This window comes from Leptodactylus fuscus, chromosome 2, assembly GCF_031893055.1.
Source record: "Leptodactylus fuscus isolate aLepFus1 chromosome 2, aLepFus1.hap2, whole genome shotgun sequence".
NCBI classification, from domain to species: Eukaryota; Metazoa; Chordata; class Amphibia; order Anura; family Leptodactylidae; genus Leptodactylus; species Leptodactylus fuscus.
Window position 1 is genome coordinate 190,511,020 of NC_134266.1, and position 11,934 is coordinate 190,522,953.

The 11,934-nt window shown below is 42.0% G+C and overlaps 1 protein-coding gene across 3 annotated transcripts in view; it reads right to left on the reverse strand.

The window, feature by feature from the left end:
- FARP1 (FERM, ARH/RhoGEF and pleckstrin domain protein 1) overlaps positions 1–11,040 on the reverse strand; it is a 129,209-nt gene extending 118,169 nt beyond the window's left edge. For 2 of the 3 annotated variants that reach the window (XM_075265329.1, XM_075265328.1), the window contains exon 1: positions 10,694–11,040. The gene's annotated coding sequence lies outside the window, so the exon portion shown is untranslated. The remainder of the gene's footprint in view (positions 1–10,693) is intronic. The other variant, XM_075265327.1, reaches the window with a different exon arrangement.
- Positions 11,041–11,934: the final 894 nt, after the last annotated feature.

Genomic DNA, 11,934 nt, shown 5'->3' on the forward strand with positions numbered 1-11,934 from the left:
AAACCAAGGGAGAAACGTCAAAGTGAGAAGAGAAATATTAAATTATTTGGCAGCAGCTGGTCAGACCAACAATTCCACTGGCTGTTTCCCACCTGGCAAAATAAAGTCATAAATTTATGAAAAATGTATTGAACACTTTACAATATCCATGCAGATAATTGCAGTCCAGTAGAGGATAGCTTACAAACCAAACATACAACCAACCCTATCCAAGAGCCTCAATCCCTCCCACCCTATCCGCAACTATGAGTCTGACAATAATCATCATAATGGGTCCTGTATGACAGGTCCCTAACCCAGCCCATAGATGCTTTAAGTTAGTAGCCCTCAGACACTAGCCCTGGGCAATCAATACATTTACCACATTGTTCTTCAAATTTAGGTTGTGTCCCCCTCTTAGTATACACATGACTCTCCAAGCATATAGTTCAGCATGCAAATAATTTCCTCCATCCATACAGAATTTTCTGACGCACCCATCCGTCTATAAAGGGAAGAAGACGTCTGATCCTCTTCTGTTCCTACTCTCACAATCCCCCTTAACTGGTGAAATTCTCATAAACATGGCTTATGGCAGGTACTTGAAACAGGGGTCTCTTGAATTCCACCAGCCCTTATGTGTAAAAAGCAATGTGGAGCAGCAATGTGGGGTATTGAAAGTCCAACAGATCAAGCACATGGAAATGCCATGTGGTTTATAAAGAGTATTCTGCATGTAGCTTACATGAGCCCCAACTCCAACACATTTCTAATGTTCTCAGTCAGAGTATCTAACAAGTCCAACGTGGATCACAAAACGTGAAAAACAAGGAGAAAAAAAATACTATACAATACTAATTCCCAGTGGTAGCATCTTGTCACAAATCTCAAGTGCCATATTCTTAGTCAAATTTTAATGTCTAAAAATATGAGGAAGAAATAAAACCAAATCAGTAGCAAGTGTGTAAAAACACAAAAGGGTACAGCAGATGCAGTAGTGAATGCAAATAATATACCAGTAGTGAGAAAAAAAAAAAAAAAAAGTCATTGACAAAAACATTAGCTAATAATGTTCCAGTAAGTAATTTGCTTAGACGTCGGAATAGCCTTTAGAAAGGCTATTCGTCTCTTACCTTTAGACGTGGTCTCCACCGCGCCGTTCATTAGAAATACCGGTTTTAACCAGTATGCTAATGAGTTCTCCGCAGCAATGAGGGCGGGCCCCAGCGCTCAAATGGTGATGGGAGTGTCTCCACTGCTGCCCGAGAGCCCACTCCAGCACCGCCTCCATCTTCAGCTGCAACCCCGCCTCTTCTGTCTTCTTCTGACAGAAGAGGAAGACAGAAGAGGCGGGGTTGCAGCTGAAGATGGAGGCGGCGCTGGAGTGAGCTCTCGGGCAGCAGTGGGGGCACTCCCATCACCGTTTGAGCGCTGGGGCCCGCCCTCATTGCTGCGGAGAACTCATTTGCATACTGGTTAAAACCGGTATTTCTAAGGAACGGAGCAGCGGAGACCACGTCTGAAGGTAGGAGACGAATAGTCTTTCTTAAGGCTATTCCGATGTGGTAATTAGAAAAAATGTTGCTTTAGTGGTAGAATCCTTTTAATGATATTAACTTTATACAATATTGCTGTTATAGGTCATTTGCACAGTGCATCAGTGTACAGCTCCTGAACAATTCCTTTAATACGATGCCATAATACCTGCGTGTATTAATGTGCAGACCGCATACACCAAGTATGGAAGCATGACAGTTGTTTGTGTATCTGATTTGTAGGAAAACTAATATTAAAAAAAAAAATATTGAAGGGCTCATTCTCAGTTATGGCAGTCCTATAACTATATCTCATACTATAAATCAATTTATATATTTATACTATAGTATAGTCATTAAAGTCAGCCCCCATAGCACAGGTATTACCTGTGAGATTGGGGGAGGGGGCAGAACAACCCCAGGGGCCCATCATCAGCATCTCAGGGACCAGGTAAGTAAATTAATACTTCCAAGACAATATTTTTAAGTATGAACAAGAAAATAAAAGATTAACAAACCTCCATGATGAATAATAGTACAAACATAAACACATAGTCCAACAGAGAAGGGGCTAAAGAACCCTCACATTTCAGAACCCTCACATTTGTCTTCAGATTAGTCTCATTTCCTAACAAGCAGCTAAAAATTACAAAATATGTCGTTGATTTGCCCAAGAAAATGCAAAGGACATGCTTAGCAAACAAAAGTACAGAATGACACCAATTCTCTGAAATAAAATAGAAAGAAAGAGCACGAAGTGAATATATAAAAGCTAAATCTAAAGAGAACTATTCATGTCTTTTTCTTCTGGATCCCTCAGCAGCATTTGACACTGTAGACCACCAGCTCCCCCTCACTATGCTCCACTTGAGTGACCTCAGTGACACCGCTCTTTCTTGGTTTTCCTCCTACATTTCTGACCACTCATTTAGGGCATCTTTCCCTGGTGCAATTTCTTCTCCTCTTCCACTTGCTGTTGGGGTTCCCCAGATCTTGGTCCTAGGCCCTCTCCTCTTATCTCTCTACACAGGCTTATCACATGACCTGATCTAACATTTCTAATCCTAAACTATCCTTCCTACTCTATTCCTCAGAACCTGACACCATGCACTCAGTATCTGTACTGTATATTCATAGATAGCTACTGGAGACAGGCTCACACAGATTCAGTTATATGACCTTATTTATTAAAAGATTGTAAGCCCTCAGAAGCAGGGCCAAATACTGTCCATGTACCCTCTGATTTGTACAGTGCTGTGGAATATGTTGCGCTATATAAAGTTGGTATTATTAAAGGCAGACATTAATGAAACTTAAATATAAAAAAAAAAAAAAAAAAAAAGTTTGGGGATCTGAAAGGTACCTAGAGAGGTCTCAGTATTGCTCCAGTTGTGCACTTTTTACATCTGATATGATTCACCTCTTAAAAAAAAAAAAAGCACATGGACCCATGATATTCTAAGAGCCACCACATACAGCCCTGTGTGTTAATACGGCATCGTACATGTGGATGTGAGCCAAGGGTAAAACTCAGGACAGGTCTTTTACCTGTCCCTTCTGAGGTTCAGGCACAATGAAAGGGAGCCTTCATACGGAGTAACGCGCCGTTCATTTTGTCCCAAATACACGTGTAAAATCTAGTAAGTCGTCGAGTTCAATGTTTTTTTTTTCCCGTATAATGCGCATAAATTCCGAAATTCCGCGCGTTATATGAAAAACAAAAAACATTGAACTCAATGGCTTACTAGATATTACACGTGTATTTGGGACAAAATGAGCGTCGCGTTACTCCGTGTGAAGGCTCCCAAAGGGTCTGTGGATACCGTGTATATAGCCCTATATTTGGGATACTAAATTGTTTTTTTATACACAATTACTTTTTTTCTATCAAATCCAAGTTGTAAGAGGCAACACTTAGGGTATGTTCACACAGCGGAAAATCCGCTGCCAAAAAACTCTGTGTGAACTAGCTCTTATACATCAATGATAGTGCCAGCCATGTGGGCCAAAGGGTCAAACATTAGTTTGGCCCAAAAGCTCTTTTTTTTTTCAACCATTAAAGAAACGCATGCTCACCTGAGAAAATATATTTTCCATGTGGAGTGAACAAATAATTGAGCAAGTTAAAATTCAACATCTTACTTTCTACAGTATACTCACAGAGTTTTTGTCCTTCTCATTACTATCATGTTTGGCTGGCAGAGGTGGAGGGAGGGTTCATGGAATTAGCCAAGATGATGTTTCTTGTGTGAGGTTTAGGAGAAGAAAGTGAGAAAGGGGAAATGACTGATCTCAAGATATGTATAGGATGATTGGAAATTTTGAGTGAAAAATGTGACAAGATAGGAGAGGTGCTGTGCTACATTTTAACTCTATGAGAGATATAGAAACAGTGTAGAACAGCCATGTAACAGCTGACCACATCACTGTGGTGGAGGTGGGGTTATCCTTATCTCAGCCATAAAAGGCTTAAAGTTCCCTTTTAATTGCTTGCCTAACACCAGCTGACTATATACTTCCAGACATTGTGTTTATTCTCTACAATGACATATTTGTACGTCCTTGTAGATATAGCAGCTGCCCAGATAGGTGCACAAGGTCAGGGACAACCAGATTCGCAGAAATACGGCAGGGACAAACCCTATCCACACAGCACTCAATGGGTACTGTGAATGTAGCTATGGGAGCCGCCAAGATGATTTAACTAAATAAATAAAAATTAAAGATTTTTTTTTTTTTTTACATTTTCCATAATATTAAAATAAATAAATTGTTATATAGCCTTCAAATGGTGGGGTTGGATCATTAATAACTAGGATTTTTTTTCCTAACTTCAGTGTTAATTTAAAGGTGTTTCCCATGGCTAAAATATTAATGACCTATCCTTAGATAACATGAATTTAGATCAGTGGGGGTCCAACACTTGTGATTATGATGAGCTGATCTGTGTGTCCCAACAGGCAGTGCTCCAGGGAATGACATCACTGTTTCACAGGCCATGCGAGGTCACACTTCTGGCATCTGTACTATACACAACAAGGGGATGGAAGGAGATAGCTGTGGTCCCTTTGTAGTGGCCGGGTGCCACAGTGCAGCTCTGCTTTCATTGAATTTAATGGGAGCTGCAGCGGCACCAGGCCACTATATAAAGCACAAAAACAACTGCTTCCAGGCCCATGTTGTGTATAATTATGGCTTAGTCTAAGGGTAGGCCATAGTAATTGAAATCTTGGACAAGCTCTTTAAAGATATAGGCATTCTTAAATAATCCAAACTGCAAAGATTGTTCCCTTCACCTGCAATATATTTTTATTAAACAAATACAAGTTTACGTATGCTTTAACGGTTATAGCTGAAATAAACGGTTTTTATTATCTTTAATCTAATGTGTATGGGCACCACAAGCCCGAACCAAAACCAATTTTCACCTCTGTAATCTCCTTTTGCACTTTTTAGAACACAGAAACTTTCCCTGCAAGAATTATCAGATTTAGTCATTGTAACATAAGACAGAAGTGAACATACATGACAAGGTAAGCGAAGGATGATGAAAGTCATAATACTGAGCTATTGGTACAGTAATTTGTTTTAGGGTGTTGCCTGTATAAAGTCTTAGCTTTTTAAAGGATAATTTACATTTGGAATTAAAAGAGAGGGGGGTAATTTGGCTACCACGTACATGTCAGCCTAGTGTCCAAATTAAACATTATATTGCCAGACAGACCCAAGGGGAATTTCAAGTCAAACTTTTGGAAGGCGGCTAGAATGAATACAAGTTTCCTCTGTGACCCTGTAATAGATATACGTGGACAGAATATCCAGAGTTCTGTTTTGAGTAAATAAAGTATTTCATTGCTAGTCTTACAGAAGCAATTAAAGTCTTGAAGACATCTTAATAGGAGATCTCTGGTTTCAATATATTAGTTTTACTTAAACTAGCAGCAACATGCTACCATACCACAAATAAAAGATACTGTCACCTCCATGACCATGTTTTATTACTCCAATGTATCAAAAAGAAAAAGCAAAGCAATTTCGTAAGGGGGCGTTCACACTTGCGCGCGGTGTTCTCCCTGTGCCACTCTGGCGGCATTCCTTCCTCAGCCCTGAGAAACTGGACAGGGGACGGCTTCCTGGCGGTCAGCTTTAAGACCCATTCATTTGAATGGGTTTTTTTAAAGGTGGCCACTGGTGTCCGCCTGCGGCCTCTCCGTTGGGAAACCATTTTTTTCCGCCAGACACAAAGTCCACATGTCCCACTTTGTGTCGGGCTGAAAAAAAAAAAACAGTTTCCCCCGCGGAGAGGCCGCAGGCGGACAAAAAAAAATGGATGCAGCAAGGAGGAGTTATGAAATATGTCAAACTAAAAATATGTCATATTAAAGATGTGCACAATTTTTTGCTGCAGAACATTGGTGAATAAGTACAGTCGCTATGATGCCAGTAAAGACGAGAAAAAAGCCCAACATGTCTAGAGAGCTGCGTCCAATTATTCATTTTGATAAAATCAGGCAGCCTCAGCCACTATTGAGAAATCTCCCTTCTGGATCTCAATGTATGCTGCGCATCTGCTGTATAGACTTATGTGTATAAACACCGTATGTTATCCACTTCAGTGGTTTTATTCTACAATAACAAGTGGTTACAGGGAGCAAAGAACATGCATTTCGGCTAGAACGTTATGAGCCTACACGTGTTCTTATCTATATCTATTATATATAACTATATTTATTTATTTATTTATTTATTTATTTATTTTTTTATCAATTTGGATGGAATATGTATTGTGGCCACATACAGCTCCAAACATAACATATAGCACTGGCATTTAAAAAAGCCTTCTGCTTGTATGTATGTAGTATGTGCCATAAATCAGCAGTGGTGCAGTACATAGACATTACCATATAGGACCATATTTTTATCTCCAGTTCACATTTAGGTGCTGTTTTTTGGTTGTTTGTATGTTTTATGGAGGAATTTATTAAGACTGCCATTTCCTACACCAGTCCTAATAAGGGCCCAAATGTTGATAGGGGTACTCGAATTATCAAGAGGGTCCAGCCTCTTAATAAAGAAGGGAAATGCCCATACATCAGTATAGAAACGTACGTGAGTCAGGAAGTGGCTTAGATTTATTGTATAACTTGCCAGTTTTCTGGCATCACTTAATAAATATAATAATAAATATGACAGACTGAGGCATCTCCAACCCGATCTCCACCCACTTTCTCAGAAAGAAAAAGGCTATAAACCAAAGAGGTGCCACAATATCGCCCCTCTATGCTAGAAAAGTGGCGTAGATGACTTGATAAATTCCGCCAATGTTTTTATTAATCAGTTACCTGTAATGAGAGTGAATGCTGATGGAAATAAAAACACTGTATCAGTATAATTCTTAAAAATAACAGCAATACTTAGTATGGAACAAACTCCGGCCAAATAATAAACAAGTACGTAGTTGTGTATTTCAATACACAAATGTGAATGAGGTCAGTAACTTAGGTACGGTGTTTTTCTCCAAAGAAACTGGAAACTATCCTTGAGCTAGAAGCCGTCCTTTACATACAAATAGGTGCACTATGTGGCATAATTATTTTCAACTGAAATCTGCGGAGCGAAGGGGGCAGTATAAAGAAATATAAATAAAAGCCAGCAGCAGATAACGTCTCACTGTGTAAGATGAGTGACAGATCTCCAGCGATGTACTAAAGCATCTAGTAGGTAGTGTGTCGTATACGTACAATATGCAGACTAGAAGTTACATTGTATGAAAGACGGTGGCTCCCATACAAAATGGTGGGCAACAACTAACAGAGCAGTCATTCAAGCAGCCCTAGGAGAAGAGCTCCCGGTAATTTCGCAAACTTTAGTTGCATAGGATGAGAGCAATGGACATTAGCTGTAGTAGAGTGACAGATACAGACAGAGCTCCCTCCATCTGCGTATGTGTTCCCATTGCCTATATGTATGTATAAAAAAAAAACCATGATGGACACTTTTTTCCATCAGGTTTGTTTACTTTTGTAATGGAAGAAAAAGTCCTGGATGCATGACTTTCTTTGAACAGAAAAGTAAAAACATGACAGATGAAAGCTTCATGTTTTTTTTTACATGGGGGTGACTGTACATGGACACCAGATGGATGGGGGCTCCATTTTAATCTATCATCTGACGGATGAGACCAAGTGTCACTAAATAACTGTGGTATGAACCCAACCTAAGCTACATAAGAACACATCCAGGAACTGATGTATTACGTGTGATTTTAATAAAACTAAAAACACAAGGGTTATTAATTTGAAATTAATAGGGGAAAAGATCAGAACCAGTAAAAATTATTCTTGAGAAGTTGAGGCTTAGAATAAGATGCAGTTGTGAAATCTACAATAAGTGAATTTAAAGGGGTTATCCGGTTTCTAACATTGATGGCCTATCCTTAGGACGGACAGCGCGGCTCTCTGTAGTGGCGAGTATTGGTATTGCAGCGCTGTTCCACTGAAATCAATAGAGCAGCACTCCAGTACCTACACTCTCTGCTTATTGTTTGTATGGGGAACAAGCAGCGCGGCTCGTGGTATGTAAACAATACAGAGAAACATGCTGTCTGGGCATTGCTGATCTGCGGGGATCCAATAGGCCATCAATGTCAGAAACAGGATAACACCTTTAGGCTAAGGCCCCACGTTGAGGAAACACAGGTTTTGTTGCAATTTTTTGAGCTAAAGCCAACGATAGTTACAAAAGGAATGGGAAATATAAAGGAATTTCGTATAATTTTACCTTCAGCTCAATTGACTCCTGGCTTTGGCTCAAAAAAAGCAACACAATCTGCAACAAAAAAAAGCTGCTTTTCCACAACATGGGGGCTCAGCCTTAAAGGGATTCTACCATTAAAACACTTTTTTCTGTGGCCAACACATCGGAATAGCCTTTAGAAAGGCTATTCGTCTCCTACCTTTAGATGGGCTCTCCGCCGCGCCGTTCCTTAGTAATACCGTTTTTTATCGGTATGTAAATTAGTTCTTCAGCAGCGATGGGGGCGGGCCCCAGCGCTGAAAATGCGATGAGGGCGTCCCCACCGCTGCTCGAGAACAGGATCCTGTGCCGCCTCTGTCTTTTGCTGGATCCTCCCCTTCATTCTTCAGCAGCGTCCTTCTGTCGGCTCTTACACTAGTAGAGCCGACTGCGCATGCTCGCAATTGCGGCCTCGGAACTAGGCCATGCATGCGCAGTCGGCTCTACTAGTGTAAGAGCCGACAGAAGGACGCTGCTGAAGAATGAAGGGGAGGATCCAGCAGAAGACAGAGGCAGCGCAGGATCCTGTTCTCGGGCAGCGGTGGGGACGCCCTCATTGCATTTTTAGCGCTGGGGCCCGCCCCCATCGCTTCCGGAGAACTAATTTACATACCGATAAAAAACGGTATTACTAAGGAACGGCGCGGCGGAGATCCCATCTAAAGGTAGGAGACAAATAGTCTTTCTAAAGGCTATTCCAACGTGTTAGCCACAGAAAAAAAGTGTTTTAATGGTAGAATCCCTTTAAGCATGTCTGGGTGACACATGTCTGTCTTAAGATAAAATGGTAATAATATAAGGGCAGACTAGATGGCTTGAGTGGTATTTTTCAGCCATCAATCTTCTGTTTCTAAAATTAAAAAATAAACAAAATATTACAAAGTTGCAAAACTTTTCATTACACAATGGCATAGATGTAGGCATATATAATCCAAATCTCTCTCAAGAAAGTAAGCATTGCTAAGTATAACATGTAACCCACCTGCCAATAATTACACATATTGGAAGATGTTCCAGATTTTTGCCACATGTATGAAAGAGAAGGCCTGGCATATAAAATCACATGTACTAAGAATAGCAAGGGACACGTAATCCCGTAAACAACAAAGAAGTTGTCTGAATGTTAACATTACCTAACTGTGACAACCTCACCTATGCAAAATACAGGTTCACCAATATCCATCAATTATAGCATTCTATGAATGGAAATAAACCTTATACAGCAGTAACTATGGAGGTGATAAACAAGGAGGGGATGCCACACTTTTCACATAACTCAGTAGGGCATATGGAAGTTATAGATCGTGGGGGAGGAACCCTTCCCCCATTGAAGCACAGCACCTCTCAATCTGCAAGTACCTGTGGATGGACTTTTACATTACTTACCATACTTACTACTGTCAATAAGACATTTACTATTGACTTCTACAAATTTGTAAGTCTCAACATTAAGTACTGCAGAGTGCTCTCCCTAAAAAACATCTGTGCAACTTTATATAACCTAAAAGTCTGATCAATGAAATCCAACAGCTGGGACCTCCACCAATTCCAAGAACGGGAATCCTGTATCCTCCATCTGCAGAGGACAACTGGCCATATCTCCCAGAGACGTGCAGGAATGGGTCTGGACCCAAGCGGTCTAGCATTTCATAGCAATATGCCTCCAATCTTATTTGTAGAAAAGAGGTCTCAGGATGTTGTGGAATTTACAGTCAGGTCACATTGTTAGGTACTTGGATTTTTTTTTAAATGACTTTGCAAATTGATTTTTGGGGTTCTGTGAACGAGCACTAAATGACAACCCCCCCTTTCCCAATGTCAAGGCTCTTCACGTTCACACCATCAGTGATGGGAAATAAGCAGATTACAAAGCCTCGGTGTGACACAAAGATTCACAAGTACCTTCCATTGGAAGAGCAGAAATCACAGCCACAAATATTCTCCAGACATATACGAGCCCTTTTCTCAGTCATTTCATGTTCTTTGCTAGCCATATACCAGATGTTTAGAGCTAATAATCCCAACAATGAGAGCAGGGGTATAAATGGGGAGTGGGCATGGGTGGAAACAGAAGCATTGTGTGGATATTGGGGTGCATGGTAATTCTTACTATTATTATAGTATCTGCACATGGACTGGGGGAGGGGATCCTTGTCACATAGGAATAGCTACACATTACTGTCCATGATGTAGAAGCCTGGGATGGTGGTGGAGAGCTCCAGGTGAGGGCTCAGGTGAGACAGACTCTCCTCCTCATGGTGAATGTAGGACACATGGCAGGGCTCTGCCCCCAGCCTCATGAATGGTCCTTTCATTCTGTAGACAGCACCTTATTGACCTGCCACCTCTCCATGCCCTCCTCCCCCGGAGCCCTTTGTGCTCACCTCTCAGCTCCCCGCACGGCGCAGCCTCGTCCTCTCCCAGCTCTCGGTCTCGGCAGTGTTTCTGCTCTCAATAATCCACTAGTTCTGGGAGACTGTGACCATTAGCAGGCAGCAGCGCCGGGGAGATACAGGGATGAGAACTGCTTCAGGGTCGCCATTGTAGGAACAGCTTTGCAAACAGGATTTCCACAGCCTGCTATCCCTGGAGGAGGGGTGTAGACGAGCAGTGCTGCCTCCTTCTGACCAGGGAGCGGGAAGATGAGCTGAGCACCAGCAGCAGCAGCTTTCCCCTCCTCCTGTCCTCTCACATCCACGCCAAGCCAGCCGTCTCCCCCTCCCCTGCATGCCCCTGGGAGGGGAGACCGACGTGTGCTGTGTGGCTGGAGGACAGGGAGACGGCTACGAGACAGGGCACAGCTCCCTCTGGTGGCTGCGGCGGGGTATGTGAGGACGATGGCTGCACAACAAGGCTTTGTATGTGTGTCTGGTACACTCCTGAGGAGAAAGTGCGGGGTCTGTTCTGGAATAACTGCTCTCACCTAAACAGAGTCATGTGGGATTTACTGTTATACAACCCGATTTCCTTTATTTCAGACAATAGCTCTGTATTATGGCAAATGAATGGCTCCATGAAGATCCTGGCTACCAGATACCCAAAGAGGCGCATGCACAGATCCTAATACAGTGACTCCTCTGTGAGGTGATCTCCCAAAGTTGTACACAAAAAAAATAGGGGGCGTTTACACTGCCGTCAGCCGTGGCTATTTTAGCAACGAAAACTAGCTGATCCGTCTTAAATTTCCATTCATTTCAATGAGATTTTACCTTGTGCCTGTTTGTGTTAAGGCTAGGTTCACACCAGCGCCCAATCTCCGTTTTGCAGGTTTCCGTCACCTGTCCGAGAAACTGGGCAGGAGATAGAAACTGGCAGGCAGTTTTCAAACCCATTCATTTGAGCCTCTTCTGCTCTCCACGGCTAAGCAGTTTTTTATTTAACTGGACACAAAGGTCGGACTTACAGGACTTTGTGTCCTATTAAAAATAAACGGTTTCGCCGCGGACAGCAGAAGACACTCACTGGTGGACACTGAATGCCGTTTTCAGTCTTCTGCCAACAGAAAATGGAAACCGGGTGCTTGTGTGAACCCGCTCTTAGGGGGCATTCACACGGAGTAACGCTGGGCGTGTATAACAGCCGTACACGCCGGCGTTACAGCAGACTGCCGAACACTTCCCATACA